At 41.1% G+C, this 18,422-nt stretch overlaps 1 protein-coding gene across 1 annotated transcript in view; it reads left to right on the forward strand.

Moving 5' to 3' along the window:
• Nucleotides 1-18,422, forward strand: part of LOC111977487 (zinc finger protein 385B-like) — a 154,194-nt gene that overhangs the window by 289 nt on the left and 135,483 nt on the right.

Here is an 18,422-nt window from a genome sequence, read left to right on the forward strand (position 1 = left end):
TTAATGGGAAAAAAAGTTTGTTAAACTGAATAGTCAGAACGGATAAAATAGTGAGTCGTGGTTGGTGCGTTATTAATTCTGTCAACTTCAAGTAACGTTATGGTGCAACGTGGTAGCACTCTGGAAATGCCGTTGTTGACACAATCATTTTACTTAATTTCCAAAAGATTATTAATGTTATTTCATTACATAAGGAATCGTTTTTATGAAGTAAAACATTATTTTGGTGATAACACAAAGCCTATGTGTCTATAATGCCTCTGTTTTAACATGGTAGTTACACAGGCAGGTTCAGTGGTGGACAAATTACCTGTCATACTTGGGTAAAAGTAAAGATACCTTAGTAGAACATGACTCAAGTGAAAGTCACCCAGTAAAATACTACTTGAGTAAAAGTCTAAAAGTATTTGGTTTTAAATATACTTACATTTAAAAAGTCTATGTAATTGCTAAAATATACTTAAGTATCAAAAGTAAAAGTACAAGTTTAAATGTAACATTCCTTATATTAAACAAACCAGACTGCACAATTTTCTTGTATTTTTAATTGACTTTTACAAAATCATTGTAATCATTTACAAAAAAAACATTTGTGCTTAGTGAGTCCGCCAGGTCAGAGGCAGTAGGGATGACCAGGGATGTTCTCTTGATGAGTGCATGAATTGGAAAATGTTCCTGTCCTGCTAAGCATTCAAAATGTAACGAGTACTTTTGGGTATTAGGGGAAAATGTATGGAGTAAAAAGTACATTATTTTATTTAGGAATGTAATGAAGTAAAAGTAAAATTTGCACAAAATATAAATAGTAAAGTACAGATACCCCAACAAACTACTTAAGTAGTACTTGAAAGTATTTTCACACCACAGAGCAGGTTATAGGTTAGCTGAGGAATGCTCCACTCTATTCTCAAGGCAGAGTTGAGTTTTGATAACTGATATCTTCTAGTAACAACATTACATTTACATTTTAGTCATTTAGCAGATGCTGAAGAGCGACTTACAGTAAGTAGTGAGTGGATACATTTTTGTATTGGCCCCCCGTGGGAATTGATTCCACAACCATAGCGTTGCAAGTGCCATGCTCTAACAACTGAGCCACAAGTCACCATCAGCCGATTCTTGTCATGTAAATTCTGAAAATGCTTTCCTGTACCTACAGTTGAAGTCAGAAGTTTACATACACCTTAGCCAAATACATTTTAACTCGGGTTTTCACAATTCCTGACATTTAATTCTAGTAAAAATTCCCTGTCTTAGGTCAGTTAGGATCACCACTTTGTTTAAAGAATGTGAAATGTCAGAATAATAGTAGAGAGAATGGCTTATTTCAGTTTTGATTTCTTTCATCACATTCCCAGTGGGTCAGAAGTTTACATACACTCAATTAGTATTTGGTAGCATTGCCTTTAAATTATTTAACTTGGGTCAAACGTTTCGGGTAGGCTCCCACAAGCTTCCCACAATATGTTGGGTGAATTTTGGCCCATTCCACCTGACAAAGCTGGTGTAACTGAGTCAGGTTTGTAGGCCTCCTTGCTCGCACACGCTTTTTCAGTTCTGCCCACAAATTGACCCATTTGCGACCAAACTTTAATTTCCTGACTGATGTCTTGAGATGTTGCTTCAATGTATTTTTTTGTACCTGTTTCCTCCAGCATCTTCACAAGGTCCTTTGTTGTTGTTTCGGGATTGATTTGCACTTTTTGCACCAAAGTATGTTCATCTCTAGGAGACAGAACGCGTCTCCATCCTGAGCGGTATGACGGCTGCGTGGTCCCATGGTGTTTATACTTGCGTACTATTGTTTGTACAGATGAACGTGGTACCTTCAGGCGTTTGGGAATTGCTCCCAAGGATGAACCAGACTTGTGGAMGTCTACCATTGTTTTTCTGAGGTCTTGGCTGATTTCTGTTGATTTTCCCATGATGTCAAGCAAAGCGGCACTGATTTTGAAGGTAGGCCTTMAAATACATCCACAGGTACACCTCCAATTGACTCAAATTATGTCAATTAGCCTATCAGAAGGTTCTAAAGCCATGACATAATTTTCTGGAATTTTCCAAGCTGTTTAAAGGCACAGTCAACTTAGTGTATGTAATTTTCTGACCCACTGGAATTGTGATACAGTGAATTATAAGTAAAATAAACAATTGTTGGAAAAATGACTTGTGTCATGCACAAAGTAGATGTCCTAACCGACTTGCCAAAACTATAGTTTGTTAACAAGAAATTTGTGGAGTGGTTGAAAAACGAGTTTTAATGACTCCAACCTAAGTGTATGTAAACTTCTGACTTCAACTGTATCTTTGTTGTGTACAACTGTGGTCCTTCCGCAAGGTGCTGAAATTCAGACTTTTAATTTAAAAAAAGATTGAATACAACCACCGACTTTTCCCTCATTTGTGTTGCTCAAKTCAGCGCGAATGTGCATGTGCCAATTGAACCTCAGTTTAAGTAGATTACATAGTTTACATAGTAACACACATTAGTTAAAATTCGGTGGTTGTATTCAATAAAAGTTTTTATTAAAAGTTTCAATTTCCACACCCCCGCGGAAGGACCACAGTTGTACAGGAAAAACATAGGTACAGTTTAGCGTTTCCAMAATTGACATTTTTACAAGAATCAAATGGTGTAAAGGATTTGCATATAAATCCATATGAGGTGCCAACAGACCACCTCACATAACCTTTTGAGCTGTTTTCACAGAGGCTGCTAGTGGAGAAGACACAAGTAGTCTACAGTGCTACAGAAACACTGCTGAATATTTAATTGAGCTTCCATTTGACAAAAAGCTCACATGAGGCCTATCAGGCCATTCCTCTTGCTATTCCTTTGCAGAGAGGAGAGCTGAGATAGGGCCATTACAAACTCTATTAGATTCCCCCTCTCCCTGATACCTCAGATAATGGGCAAGAAAGAACATCTCGGGAAAAAAATTAAGACTTAAGAGAGAAAGGTTTGAGACTGCCCAACGAGCCACTATCACATCGGGAAAATCCCCCCTTCCTTTATTTCCATGTACTTAGTATTTGCTTCAATGCAAGTGTGTAGTCTACCTATTAATTTTTTAAGGAAATAAAATATATGCTAACGGAAGAACGATTAGAAAGATATACAGCTGTGACAGTGAATAAAGACATTTATTGAAAGATTCTTATAGATAATCTCTGAAACTGAAACATGGACTACTTGGTTTCCTCTTTCTATCTGTGGTTTATTAATTAGAACCTTTTATTTCTTATCCACTTCTTATGAGAAAGGAAAGTAAAGGATAGAGTTGACTGTGGAACTCAAAAGTCAGATGGTAAGATTAGGGCTAGGCATCATCTCAGCTCCCATCCATTCACTTGCCCTCACTTATTTTGCACCCTTCTGACTAAGGAGTTGTTGCATGAAAGTCTAATTGCGGGAACTGGCCTTTTAGTGTCATTGAATGCCGTCACTAGCAGTCACATTCCAGTATTTTATCTACATTGATATTTTAGGAGATGCAAACCATTGTTCAGGAGCGGGACACTAATCCGGACGCTTATAAGAAATCCTGCTATGCCCTTAGACCAGGAGTGCCCAACCCTCTTCCTGGAGATCTACTGTCCTGTAGGTTTTCAGTCCAACCCTAATTTAGCGTATCTTTTTCAGCTAGTTAAGGTCTTTTTGAGCAGCTAATTAGTAGAATCAGGTGTGTTAAATTAGGGTTGGACTGAAATCCCACAGGACGGTAGATCTCCAGGAAGAGGGTTGGGCAGCCCTGCCTTAGATGAACCATCAACCAGGCAAAGCGTCAATACAGAGATTGAATCCTATTACACCGGCTCTGACGCTTGTCGGATATGGCAGGGCTTGCAAAGTATTACGGACTACAAAGGGAAATCCAGCCGCGAGCTGCCCAGTGACGCGAGCCTACCAGACGGGCTAAATCCCTTTTATGCTTGCTTCGAGGCAAGCAACACTGAAGCATGCATGAGAGCACCAGCTGTTCCGGATGACTGTGTGATCACGCTCTCTGTAGCCGATGTGAGCAAGACCTTTGAACACTCACAAGCCCGTGGGGCCAGACGGATTACCAGGACATGTACTCAGAGCATACACGGACCAACTGGCAAGTGTCTTCACTGACATTTTCAACCTCTCCCTGACCGAGTCTGTAATACCTCTCTGATTCAGAGGGGTTGGGTTAAATGCGGAAGACACATTTCAGTTGAAGGCATTCAGTTGTACAACTGACTAGGTATCCCCCTTTCCCTTTCCCTACATGTTTCAAGCAGATCACCATAGTCACTGTGCCCAAGAAAGCAAAGGTGACCTGCCTAAATGACTACCGCTCTGTAGCACTCACATCGGTAGCCATGAAATGCTTTGAAAGGCTGGTCATGTCTCACATCTACACCATCATCCCGGAAACCCGAGACCCACTCCAATTCACATACCACCCCAACAGATCCACAGATGACTCAATCGTGCTCCACACTGCCCTTTACTGCCTGGAAAAAGGAACACGTACGTGAGAACGCTGTTCATCGACTACAGTTCAGCGTTCAACACCATAGTGCCCACAAAGCGCATCACTAAGCTAAGGACTCTGAACTAAACACCTCCCTCTGCAACTGGATCCTGGACTTCCTGACGGGCCGCCTCCAGGTGGTAAGGGCAGGTAACAACACATCTACCTCGCTAATCCTCAACACGGGGGCCCCTCAGTGGTGCGTAATTAGTCCCCTCCTGTACTTCACCCACGACTGCGTGGCCAAGCACGACTCCAACACCATTATTAAGTTTGCTGACGACACAACAGTGGTAGGCCTGATCACAAACAACGATGAGACAGCCTATAGGGAGGAGGTCAGAGATCTGGCAGTGTGGTGCCAGGACAACAACCTCTCCCTCAACGTGACCAAGACAAAGGAGCTGATCATGGACTACAGGAAAAGGAGGGCCGAACGTGCCCCCATTTACATCGACGGTGCTGAAGTCGAGCGGGTCGAGAGTTTCAAGTTCCTTGGTGCCCACATCACCAACAAACTATCATGGTCCAAACACAGCAACACAGTCGTGGAGAGGGAACGACAACGCATTTCCCCCCTCAGGAGACTGAAAAGATTTGTCATGGGTCCCCAGATCCTCAAAAAGTTCTACAGCTGCACCATCGAGAGCATCCTGACCGGTTGCATCACCGCCTGGTATGGCAACTGCTCGGCTTCCGACCGTAAGGCGCTACAGAGGGTAGTGCGTAAGGCCCAGTACATCACTGGGGCCAAACTTCCTGCCATCCAGGACCTATATATTTAAAAATATATATTTTTAACCTTTATTTAACTAGGCAAGTCAGTTAACAACAAATTCTTATTTTCAATGACGGCCTAGGAACAGTGGGTTAACTGCCTTGTTCAGGGGCAGAACGACAGAATTTTACCTTGTCAGCTCTTGGATTCAATCTTGCAACCTTTTGTTTACCTGTCCAACGCTCTAACCACTAGGCTACCTGCCGCCCCCCATATACCAGGCGGTCAGAGGAATGCCCCAAAAATTGTCAAAGACTCCAGTCACCCAAGTCATAGACTGTTCTCTCTGCTTCCGCCTGGTAAGCGGTACCCGGAGCGCCAAGTCTAGTTCCAAAAGGCTCCTTAACAGCTTCTACCCCCAAGCCATAAGACTGCTGAACAATTAATCAAATGGCCAGCCGGACTATTTGCATTGAACAGCTGCTACTCGCTGTTTATTACCTATACATAGTCACTTTACCCCTACCTACGTTACCTACTCATTCAAGGGTTTTTCTTTATTGTTACTATTTTCTACATTGTAGAATAATAGTGAAGAACTATCAAAACTATGAAATAACACATATGGAATCATGTAGTAACCAAAAAAGTGTTAAACAAATCTAAATATATTTTATATTTTTCAATGTAGCCACCCTTTGCCTTGATGACAGCTATGCACACTCTTGTCATTCTCTCAACCAGCTTCATGAGGTAGTAACCTGGAATGCATTTCAATTAACTTCTTTCAGCTAGGGGGCAGAATTTTTAGGTTTGGAAAAATAACGTTCCCAAGGTAAACAGACTATTTCTCAGGTCCAGATGCTAGAGTATGCATATAATTGACAGATTTGGATAGAAAACACTCTAAAGTTTCCAAAACTGCCAAAATATTGTCTGTGAGTATAACAGAACTGATTTTGCAGGCGAAAACCTGAGGAAATCCAACCCGGAAGTGCCTTTTATTTGGAAAAATCTCTGTTCCGTTGCCTGCCCCTCCTCCATTTAAAGGGGTATCAACCAGATTCCCTTTCCAATGGCTTCCTCAGGCTGTGACCAGGCTTTAGACATAGTTTCAAACTTTTATTTTGAAAAATTAGCGAGATTTTTCAAAACGCGTCAGGTGTCCTTTGATTAGTTCCTGCGCGCGAGATGAAGCTCGACATTTTCTTTCTCTGTAGTATTGAATAGGTTACCGTCCGGTTMAAATATTATCGATTATGTATGTTAAAAACAACCTGAGGATTGATTATAAAAAACGTTTGACATGTTTCTACGAACATTACGGATACTTTTTGGAATTTTCGTCTGCCTTTCAGGACCGGAACGAGCCTGTGGTTTTCTGAACATAACGCGCAAACCAAATGGCGGTTTTTGGTTATAAAACTAATCTTTATGGAACAAAAATAACATTTATTGTGTAACTGGGAGTCTCGTGAGTGCAAACATCCGAAGATTATCAAAGGTAAGCGATTAATTTTATTGCTTTTCTGACTTTCGTGACCAAGCTAATTTGGGGCTAGCTGTTCTTACTGTTTTGTCTAGTGATTGATAAACTCACAAACGCTTGGATTGCTTTCGCTGTAAAGCATACTTTCAAAATCTGACACGATAGGTGGATTAACAACAAGCTAAATTGTGTTTTGGTATATTTCACTTGGGATTTCATGATTATAAATATTTTTAGTATTATTTTTGAATTTGGCGCTCTGCAATTCAGCGGTTGTTTACGAAAATGATCCCGCTAAAGGGATCCGTGCGGCAAGAAGTTAAAAGGTGTGCCTTCTTAATAAAAGTTAATTTGCGGAATTTCTTTCCTTCTTAATGCGTTTGAGCCAATCAGTTGTGTTGTGCCAAGGTAGGGGGTATACAGAAGATAGCCCTATTTGGTAAAAGACCAAGTCCATATTATGGCAAGAACAGCTCAAATATGCGAAGAGAAACGACAGTCCATCTTTACTTTAAGATATGACGGTCAGTCAATTTGAAGGTCAGAAAATGTCAAGAACTTTGAAAGTGCAGTCGCAAAAACCATGAAGTGGTATGATGAAACTGGCTCTCATGAGGACTGCCACAGGAAAGGAAGACCCAGACTTACCTCTGCTGCAGAGGATAAGTTCATTAGAGTTACCAGCCTCAGAAATTGCAGGCCAAATAAATGCTTCACAGAGTTCAAGTAACAGACACATCTCAACATCAATTGTTCAGAGGAGACTGTGTGAATCAGGCCTTCATGGTCGAATTGCTGCAAAGAAACCACTACTAAAGGACACCAATAAGAAGAAGAGACTTGCTTGGGCCAAGAATACAAGCAATGGACATTAGACCAGTGGAAATTTGTCCTTTGGTCTGGAGTCCAAATTAGAGATTTTTAGTTCCAACGACTGTGTCTTTGTGAGACGCAGTGTGGGTGAACAGATGATCTCCGCATGTGTATTTCCCACCATAAAGCATGGAGGAGGAGGTGTTATGGTGTGGTCGGTGCTTTGCTAGTGTCACTGTCTGTGATTTATTTAGAATTCAAGGCACACTTAACCAGCATGCCTAACACAGCATTCTGCAGCGAAAAGCCATCCCATCTGGTTTGGGCTTAGTTGGACTGTCATTTCTTTTTCAACATAACAATGACCCAACACACCTCAAGGCTGTTTTAAGGGATGTTTGACCAAGAAGGAGAGTGACGGAGTGCTGCATCAGATGACCTGGCCTCCACAATTCCCTGATCTAAACCAAATTGAGATGGTTTGGGAAGAGTTGGACCGCAGAGTGAAGAAAAAGCTTCCAACAAGTGTTCAGCATATGTGGGAACTCCTTCAACACTGTTGGAAATTCCAGGTGAAGCTGGTTGAGAGAATGCCAAGAGTGTGCAAAGCTGTCATCAAGGCATAGGGCGGCTATTTGAGGAATCTCAAATATAAAATACTATTTTTTGGTTACTACATGATTCCATATGTGTTATTTCATAGTTTTGAAGTCTTCACTATTATTCTACAATGTAGAAAATATAAAAAATAAAGACAAACCCTTGAGTGAGTAGATGTACACTACCGGTCAAAAGTTTTAGAACATGTACAATTTACCTCTACTAACCTCATTACAGAGAGTGTTGCCATGGCACACAAAACTGCATCTCAAGCCAAGTGCAGCCTCATCTACTAAGATAAAATATAATCTTCATTATCTTCATCTTCCCTTGTCCCCTACAAATGACCTTGGTCTGATACACCCTCCATACCCCAGCTATACTTTCAAATCTAAATCGGATCAAACTATTCCTGCAGTGGTGTGTGTCCTTCCTTGCTATTTGTGGAAGAGTTTCCAGCAGCAGAACCAGGCTATCATTCTCACCAAGCTGTCTCTCATCAGGTCCTTCCCCTGCCACCCACCCACTCCCTCGGGTGACAACATCATTTTCACCTGCCATTTGTTTGCTAGATTGAAAGTGGTGTTCGAACCTCCATTACCCCAGCGTACTACGTGTGTGTCTCTACTGGGCTTTAGATGTGAAGGCAGCTGGGTCAGCTCTCTCCTGTGTCTTTCTATGCTTGAAAGGAGAGAGATAGGCCCAGCGCTCGTTCTGCTCTCCTCCATGACCCTGCATATCATTCATTCTACAGCTTGGCTTCTCCTCCTGTCTTAGAAGCGTGTTCTCTCAGGCTGGATTGAGCTCAATGTGGAAAAACCATCAGGTGTGAAATTGAGAATAATCACGTGGAACGGGATTTGTGTGGTGCAGCTCTAGCTGGAGTCTTCAATATAATTTGACTCATGGCAGCACGGATGATGGACTCAGCCCAGGAGCTCCACAATCCAAACAAAAATGTCCTTTAAAATGTTGTCATGTTTCTCTCGTATTATTAACCAGGAGATAGGCTAGTTTTGGCTTTTTTGGTATCAAATCTGACCATTCTGACTTATGATGATGCCAAGGAAAGCTCATCAAAACCTAGACGTATTTATATATGTTTTGTTGATCTTAGAATGCCTCATTGTTTACCTTTCTAACATAATGAGTAACATACTAAGTCATTGAGTCTACGAAATGCGTATGTTCACCGTGCTCCCTGATGATGAGGGCTGAGAGGGCGTCTGCTCTGCATACGCTCCAGTTATCCCGTGATGCTTTGCGTTTCCCAGTCAAAGCTCTAGAGGGCATGATGTCGCTGTGGAATGAGGTGACGGGGGGACGGGGGGGCACAGACTTGGGCACAGATGGGGGCACCACCTGTCCTGTGTCAGGGCCTAAATCCTACATTTATCAGGGCTATTCACCACGACCGGTGCCCCATGGTGAGTGCCCCTTCAGACGGATCTTATGTCAGACAGTTACACTGCCCATCTTTAGCTCAGTGGGAACTGGTAGTCCAGCGGATAAAAGCCCAAACTGTTGTGCACTTGTGCACTTTCGCATAAAATCATGAAACTTGGTACACTCATGCTATATTTAGGAACATTTTAATGTTTTCTCATGTACCATTAGCTATCAAGTAGTGGAGAAAATGCTTAAACAGTCACTAGCCTAATACTGGGAGGTATGGTATGGTCCTTCTGGTCAACAGTTCTAAATTGTGTGCCAGTGAATCATATCAATCAGGATGGTAGTTGTGTGACTAAACTGATGACATAAGCCTGAAGATTTAGCCTAACAGCGGTAGTGTTTTTGTCTAACTTTCATGACTCTTACTCTGTCCCTCGCCAGCTTGTTTTGGAAGGCTCTCACGAAATAATGCTTTTCTACAACTTTCCCTCATACGCAGTCTCTCTTTTGACCGACACTTTCAGATGCAGGCTTAAATCACCCATCAGAGAGAGCGAGGGGTTGAGTGAAATAAATGTCTTTGGCGGTGATTAAAAGTCAGAAGACAGCCAATCTGTCCCAGTCCCTGTGTAATTCTTCCTTTCAACTGATAATCATGACCTCTCCATGACTGCTCTGGAGTGAAGAGAGAGCCGGGCAAAGCATCCCCCCACCCCAACCACACAGCTCTCTGTAAATCTCCAACAAACTGTAATATCTCAAGCTGAAGAAAGTAAAACACGTATTTAAGGCTCTGTTGAGATGTGACAATTGGCAGGGAAAGATCAATAGATGGGTAAAATGACTAATTGGCCAATGCTGGGCTGTGATTTAGCCTACTCTGCAGAGAAACTATAGTTCATTGGTCCTAAGCTGGGTCTACAGTCTACATGTTGGCTAGTTGATTAAAAAGGGTTCCTTTATCTCTCCTATTCACCTTTGATATACTGAACATCTCTGTAAATGAGTTTCCTTTAAAAGGTCAGAGTGATTTTCTTGCTAATGAAACACGTGGAATAACTAGACGTGCCCTCAAGAAAATACCATCTCTGTGTTAGGCCATATAAAATGTTTTAACATGTGCAGTCTGTCAATATGTTTGATTTTAGTAACAGTTATTGCTTAGTATTGACCAAGTTATTTCAAACAAAACGAACGCTAACCCCGATAACACTGTTTGAAGATGGTTTCATCCGAAGATGATTCGCTATCTTTCCATTTAAAGGTCAGAGAGACCTTTACTGGCAGATTTGATAATGTGATGATTGATATTGTGCCGATTAACATGACATTCACAACAATACTGTATAGCCTACACACATACACTATAAATACAAAAGTATGTGGACATCCCTTCAAATTAGTGGATTCGGCTATATCAGACACGCTCGTTGCTGACAGGTGTATAAAATCGAGTACACAGCCATGCAATCACCATAGACAAACATTGGCAGTGGAATGGCCTTATTGAAAAACTCAGTGACTTTTAACATAGCACCGTCATAGGATGCCACCTTTCCAACAAGTCAGTTTGTCAAATTTCTGCACTGCTAGAGCTGCCCTGGTCAACTGTAAGTGCTGTTATTGTGAAGTGGAAACGTCTAGGAGCAACAACGGCTCAGCCGCGAAGTGATAGGCCACACGAGCTCACAAAACGGGACCGTCGAGTGCTGAAGCATGTAGCGCGTAAAAATCGGTTGTCCTCGGTTGTAACACTCACTACTAAGTTCCAAATTCGGCTGGAGTAGTCTAAAGCTCGCCACCATTGGATTCTGGAGCAGTGGAAATGCGTTTTCTGGAGTGATGAATCACTCTTCACCATCTGACAGTCTGAAGAATCTGGGTTTGGGGGATGACAGGAGAACGCTACCTGCTCGAATGCATAGTGCCAACTGTAAAGTTTGGTGGGGGAGGAATAATGAGACCCATCAGTACTATAGCTGTTATTGCTAAGCAGAGCCTCCGTATGTAATAGCAGAGCCCATGCCCCAGAAGTCCACATTATTTTCCCACTGTGTACACATAGTACAGAGAGCCTCTGTGTTTGAGTCTTCTGGAAACACCTATTTTAACCACACCCTATGAGGTCYCATCTCAAATAGGCAAAGGGTAATAGGTATAGATGTAGTTTGACCGGCTTGACTGCTTTGCCCCGACCCCTACAGTAGTAACAGCTAAAACTACAGATTGTTTAAAGTGCATGTTGGTGGGATACAGAGCATGACTTCCATATCCCCTCGGGTGGATGGTGGGCGCAGGTTCAGCACAGCAGGCAGATGGATGGGTAGTATAGCGGGGTGGGACTTTACCTACCCTCAGGAGGACTGCTAGCCTGACAACCCATCCAATTCCTTCCGGCTAAACGCCATGCCCACTAGCATTTCTTCTCCATGATGAGTCTTTCCTCCCTGACTCCTGTAGAATGCAAACACATTCTGACCATTCTGATTGGTACCAGAAGCCGATGGGTTGGGCCAGAGCCGGACTACATGACGACATTATCAATATTTGATACTCTGATTGGTTAGAGACGATCCAATCACTGATGAATTAGTTTTGTACAACGGGATCTGTATCTATTTCATAATTATTTTACCAACATTTTCACAAAATMTTCATTACCATAACAGAGTTGGAAATCTCAAAAATGTATAAACAAATCAATATTTCTATATATWTTTTTTTACATTGCTCCCCTAATGAAAAGGCCTGAGTTAAACATAACACTTTCAAATTAAATTATACAATTATTATTAAATGGGGTGTTAGATAATAAAAACCTAATTCTGAAGGCATATAAGCAAATAAATGAACTTAACTTGTGCTCATCTAAGGACTACTCCTCTAGATGATGCATCATGGGTGAATAAAACTTTATTTAAAAGCTGATTGGAGTTTTTACAGGAACTTGAAAAAGTGTCACAGTGATGTCCACAGACACTGTGTTTGTACATAATAAATATTATAGATTAATGTAAACTTCAACTAGTATACAATTTGTATGATTTAAGGACAAACTACAGCAACATATTTTGTGTTTTATTCAAATAAGTTAGGTTTTTCAACAAAATATATATATTTAATGACCCAAGAGAATTTGGGGTGAAAATGTACTAAATTCTGGAGAAAATGTCAAATGTATTTAAAATAGTGATGCACCAATATGAAATTACTTTCAGGTCTTGGCTGATTTCTTTTGATTGTGTTTCATGATTGTGTTTCACGATGTCAAGCAAAGAGGCACATAGTTTGAAGGTAGGCCTTGAAATACATCCACAGGTACACCTCCAATTGACTCAAATGATGTCAATTAGCCTATCAGAAGGTTCTAAAGCCATGACATCATTTTCTGGAATTTTCCAAGCTGTTTAAAGGCACAGTCAACTTAGTGTATGTCAAATTCTGACCCACTGGAATTGTGATGCAGTGAATTATAAGTGAAATAATCTGTCTGTAAACAATTGTTGGAAAAATGACTTGTGTCATGCACAAAGTAGATGTCCTAACCGACTTGCCAAAACTATAGTTTGTTAACAAGAAATTGGTGGAGTGGTTGAAAAACGAGTTTTAATGACTCCAACCTAAGTGTACACTGCTCAAAAAAATAAAGGGAGCACTTAAACAACACAATGTAACTCCAAGTCAATCACACTTCTGTGAAATCAAACTGTCCACTTCGGAATCAACACTGATTGTCAATAAATTTCACATGCTGTTGTGCAAATGGAATAGACAAAAGGTGGAAATTATAGGCAATTAGCAAGACACCCCCAATAAAGGAGTGGTTCTGCAGGTGGTGACCACAGACCACTTCTCAGTTCCTATGCTTGGCCTGCTGGAGGTCATTTTGCAGGGCTCTGGCAGTGCACCTCCTTGCACAAAGGCGGAGGTAGCGGTCCTGCTGCTGGGTTGTTGCCCTCCTACGGCCTCCTCCACGTCTCCTGATGTACTGGCCTGTCTCCTGGTAGCGCCTCCATGCTCTGGACCTGTCTCTTATACACATCTAGATGTGTATAAGAGACAGGCTACCACTAGAGTGAAAGCACCGCCAGCATTCAAAAGTAACCAAAACATCAGCCAGGAAGCATAGGAACTGAGAAGTGGTCTGTGGTCACCACCTGCAGAACCATTCCTTTATTGGGGGTGTCTTGCTAATTGCCTATAATTTCCACCTTTTGTCTATTCCATTTGCACAACAGCATGTGAAATTCATTGTCAATCAGTGTTGCTTCCTAAGTGAACAGTTTGATTTCACAGAAGTGTGATTGACTTGGAGTTACATTTTGTTGTTTAAGTGTTCCCTTTATTTTTTTGAGCAGTGTATGTAAACTTCCGACTTCAACTGTAAATGCAACATGCAACAATTTCAAAGATTTTACTGAGTTACTGTTCATATAAGGAAATCAGTCATCAGTGCTGACCACTCATGTATGTAGTAAATAAGTGGTGAAACACGTATTATTGAGTCGTTAATGATGACTAGTATGTTAGTCATTGTTTTCACAAGGTTGTGGTGATATACTGTCATCTGTTGGCGACTAGAAACAATTGCATAATAGGAACTATTACAAATTGATGGGCCTTGAAAATACATTTTAGTGCTTGGAAAAGTACTTGAAAGTCCTTGAATTTGACCTGCCAATGTCTGTACAAACCCTGTGGTTTATTTTTGCAGATGCATCATGGTTTTGTAACTACATTTGCTACAGACCTTTTAAAACTGGTTTCATGAGAATCACCCTGTTGTCCTTCACAGGAATGTGAATGAGGTGGCTTTAGAAGGAACATGTGGTTGGTGCAAGCCACTAATCCACTTGGGCCATTTAAGATTAGGCCTACAGGTATTTTTGACAGCAGATTTTATTATATTTTTTAAAGGGAAAATAATAACATAATTTCAGAAGGTGTCTAGGTGTGGGACACAGGGGTGGCATGACACACATGTATGTCTCCATCCTTTCCACCCCACGTTTTTTTTATCAGTCCCTATACGACTTGAACATCCTACGCCAGTGTGTGTGAATGAGTGTGTGTGTGTGTATGTGTGTGTTTTTGCATGGACGAATCAGGACAGAAGGGGGTGGTTTAAAAGACTGTGTCCTCCCAGGTCCAGAGAATATGTTTTTTCTCCTCCCTCTGCAGATCTCTCGCCTACTCTAATACTCGACTGCTGTGTGTGTGTAGTTTTGTCCTGAGGGAAGGATGTGATGTTTTAATCCCTAGTTGAGTCAACCATCATTTAGATAAAAAATGAAATGGAGGTATTCCTGCAGTGGGGAGGTGAGCCTGCTAGAGTTAAAGCAGGGATGATCAGTATAGAGACAAAGTCGAGTCGCAATTCAACGGCTCAAACACGAGACGTATGTGGCACGGTCTACAGTCAATCACAGATTACAAAAAGAAAACCAGCCCTATCGCAGACATCGACATCTTGCTCCCAGACAAATTAAACATCTTATTTTCTCGCTTTGAGGACAATACAGTGCCACTGACATGGCCCGCTACCAAAGCCTGTGGGCTCTTCTTCTCCGTGGCCAACGTGAGTAAAACATTTAAACGTGTTAACCCTCGCAAGACTACCAGCCCAGACGGCATTCCTATCTGCGTCCTCAGAGCATGCGCAGACCAGATGGCTGGTGTGTTTACGGACATATTCAATCTCTCCCTATCCCAGTTTGCTGTCCCCACATGCTTCAAGATGGGCACCATTGTTCCTGTACCCAAGAAGGCAAAGGTAACTGAACTAAATGACTATCGCCCCGTAGCACTCACTTCCGTCATCATGAAGTGCTTTGAGAGTCAAGGATCATATCACCTCCACCTTACTTGTCACCCTAGACCCACTTCAATTTGCTTACTGCCTCAATAGGTCTACAGAAGATGCAATCGCCATCACACTGCACACTGCCCTATCCCATCTGGACAAGAGGAATAACTATGTAAGAATGCTGTTCATTGACTACAGCTCAGCATTTAACACCACAGTGCCCTCCAAACTCGTCATTAAGCTCGAGACCCTGATTACCAACAACGATGAGACGGCCTACTTAATATGTAGCCTAGTAGTATGGTAGAGTGCTTTTCACATTTTCAACGGTAGTAGTAAATTCCGTCCTGTTGAGACATGTCAGAAGCACTTCAGTAACACATTTTAATCAGTGCAGCTGCAGCTTGAGGACCTCAGGTTTTTCAATGTTCAATTTAGCATGGGGGCAAAGGGACATGGTGGCCATTTTGAGGTTTATTTGGCCTCAGGGTGTTTCTTCTCCTCTGATGACTTTGCTTAGTTAGCACCTGAACTTATGTTTTGTCTTTCTCATTAAGTCTAACAAACATTTTGTTCTGAAAATACTAGGCCTACTTCCATTCCTTTTTATTAGACTTTTGTAGTTTATCTTTTTAGTTCTCTCAGTACCCATATGGAAAAAAATACATTTCAATATATTTAAGGTCATGTAAAACGTATTTCAAATACATGTAGATACATTTGCATCTTTGATCAAATGTATGTAATACCTTAAAATGTATTCGAGAGATGCATGGACATACATTTGCATCTTTGCTCAAATGCATGTAATGCCTGACAATATTCCTGAAATGCGTGGCTATGACATCAAGTCTACAGGGAACCAAAGTGGTTCCTAATTCGATTTCTTAAATTACTCTTTACATATTGATCAATATAAATAATTTTTGGGGCCACTAAGCCAACACTTTGGCAGTGATATCATGTTAATTGTGATGGCGCTAGGCAGTTAAAAAGAAAATTATTTGAGTTATCAGTTTAAACAAAAACTATACGTCATACAACGCTCCACAATATGCCAAAGTGTAGGTCTAGGAGTGTAGGTCTAAGCCTTGCGCTTCAAATGAGTGGTATTATACAGCTCTACAGTGGATGGTTAGCAGTGTTATGGTGCGTTCGTAACCAAGTGGGAAGTGGGAATTTACCACATCTGGGAAAAATCCCTGATTGGCCCTCCAACTGGTAATTACTAGTTAATTAAATCAGCCATGAATCCCCTTGTGACAGGGGGAATGGAACCTTGTTGTGTGCAACAGAGAGGGGCAATTAAATGCACAAAAATTGTTGAAGGCCCAAAAACTAGATTTCCCCGTGTTTTATAAATATATCCACACTGTGAGGCTGGAATAATACTGTGAAATTGTGAAAATTAGAAAATTATGATAATGCCTTTTTAGTTTAAAGGTCCCAAACAGATTATGATTCCCATGTAAAATAGTCAGTATAGGGTGACTAAAATATCACCCATAATAGTTTTGGGGATAGTAATGCTCAAAATTACCAGGAACTTTGAAAAAAAAACAGGCTGAGTGGATCGGGAGGTTATATTCATAAGCTCACCTTGACTGACACCTCTTTGAAAAGCCTATGTCAAGAAACGTGGATGCAGTGAGCAGTGTTGCAGTAAAATCATCTCAAGCTAATTTGGTGATACACAAAGCAACTCAAACCACATTGAAATTGCATCAATGATGTAAAACAAATTTATACAGCTCCCGTTTGGCATGTCTCTTGTGATGAGGTTCACAGCAGCACTGATGGAGGTGTTGACATTACAACTCCGTCACAATTTTGAATGACCCTTCCCCCCTTTTGTTCCATGCTGGCTGAAGACCTAGCTAGCCAGTAACTAGCTAACACCAGACACAAATGAAAGGGGAGACGTAAAAATATATGCATCTTTGCCATAGATGAATAGTGTAAACTTTTAATTATATTTGCTGACACCTACAGTCAAATTTTGGCACCAGTAGAGTAGATATCTAGCTATATAAACCAAGCCCCTATGCAAACTGGCCTTCTCCGATGTTGGTTACAAGGCGGTACTTATTTAAATTAGGTAAGAGAATATCATGTTACCATTGGTGTATTCAAATGAGAGGTAGGGTGATGTAACCATATCCCCTTAATAATCCCGCCTCCGAATCCAAGTCTTTGACATGGGGGATGGGACCAGTAACTTTATCATCAAACTTGATCAATGTATAAGCAACAGTAATTTTTCATACTTTGGTCCTCATACTTTGATTAGGTTTCATCCAAATATCTTCGACTGTTCATGACCTTTAAGAGCTGTTTGAGAAGACCACCTGAGACCCCCGGATTGTAATGCCAGTTAATGTTATGTTGTATTCTTTGATTAAAGGTTAAGCTTCTACACCGCCTGTTCTGTAGTCTTATTGAGACTGTTCTTGTGATACCAAAGAGCCGACTAAAGTGTCATTGTTAAGAATAGTCATAATTTTGTGAAAATACGATTTGTCCACATACATTTTAAAATGTATTTACGACATATATTGAAAATACATATGTTCTTAAAGACGTTCTTTCAGAATGTATTTTGAAGTACATTAAATACATTTTCTGATGCATTTAACATATATTGTGATATACATTTTTACATACATTTATATATGCTGTACATCTGCCATTGCAGACCATTGATTTTCTACATGGCAAAATAATAGGACACTGACGATGTGGCGGAGTAGCTTCTGAACATTCTGTACATTGTATAGTGACCCACTCAGGGAGTGTGTGTCGGTGAGAGAGAGAGAGAGTGTTGTTGTCTTGCTGTGAGTTTTACATTTCACTCCAAACCTTCACACTATGAATTGTGTTCCCTTGAGCATTCTGTAGCTATATTTGGAAAACCCATTCACCTTGGTAATTTTTGTGTTTGGCCCAATGGGGCGGGCAGCAAAGTCAAAGTTGTGCTGAAGAATAGCATCAACAATGCCAAAAATAGACCTTGCTTACACCTCGCCCCATTTCTCTGGGTCTTTCCTAAAAATTGCATTTTAGATATGGAACATTGAATGTGTGTGTGTGGGTGAA

Source organism: Salvelinus sp. IW2-2015, linkage group LG18 (genome assembly GCF_002910315.2).
Source record: "Salvelinus sp. IW2-2015 linkage group LG18, ASM291031v2, whole genome shotgun sequence".
Lineage (NCBI taxonomy): Eukaryota > Metazoa > Chordata > Actinopteri > Salmoniformes > Salmonidae > Salvelinus > Salvelinus sp. IW2-2015.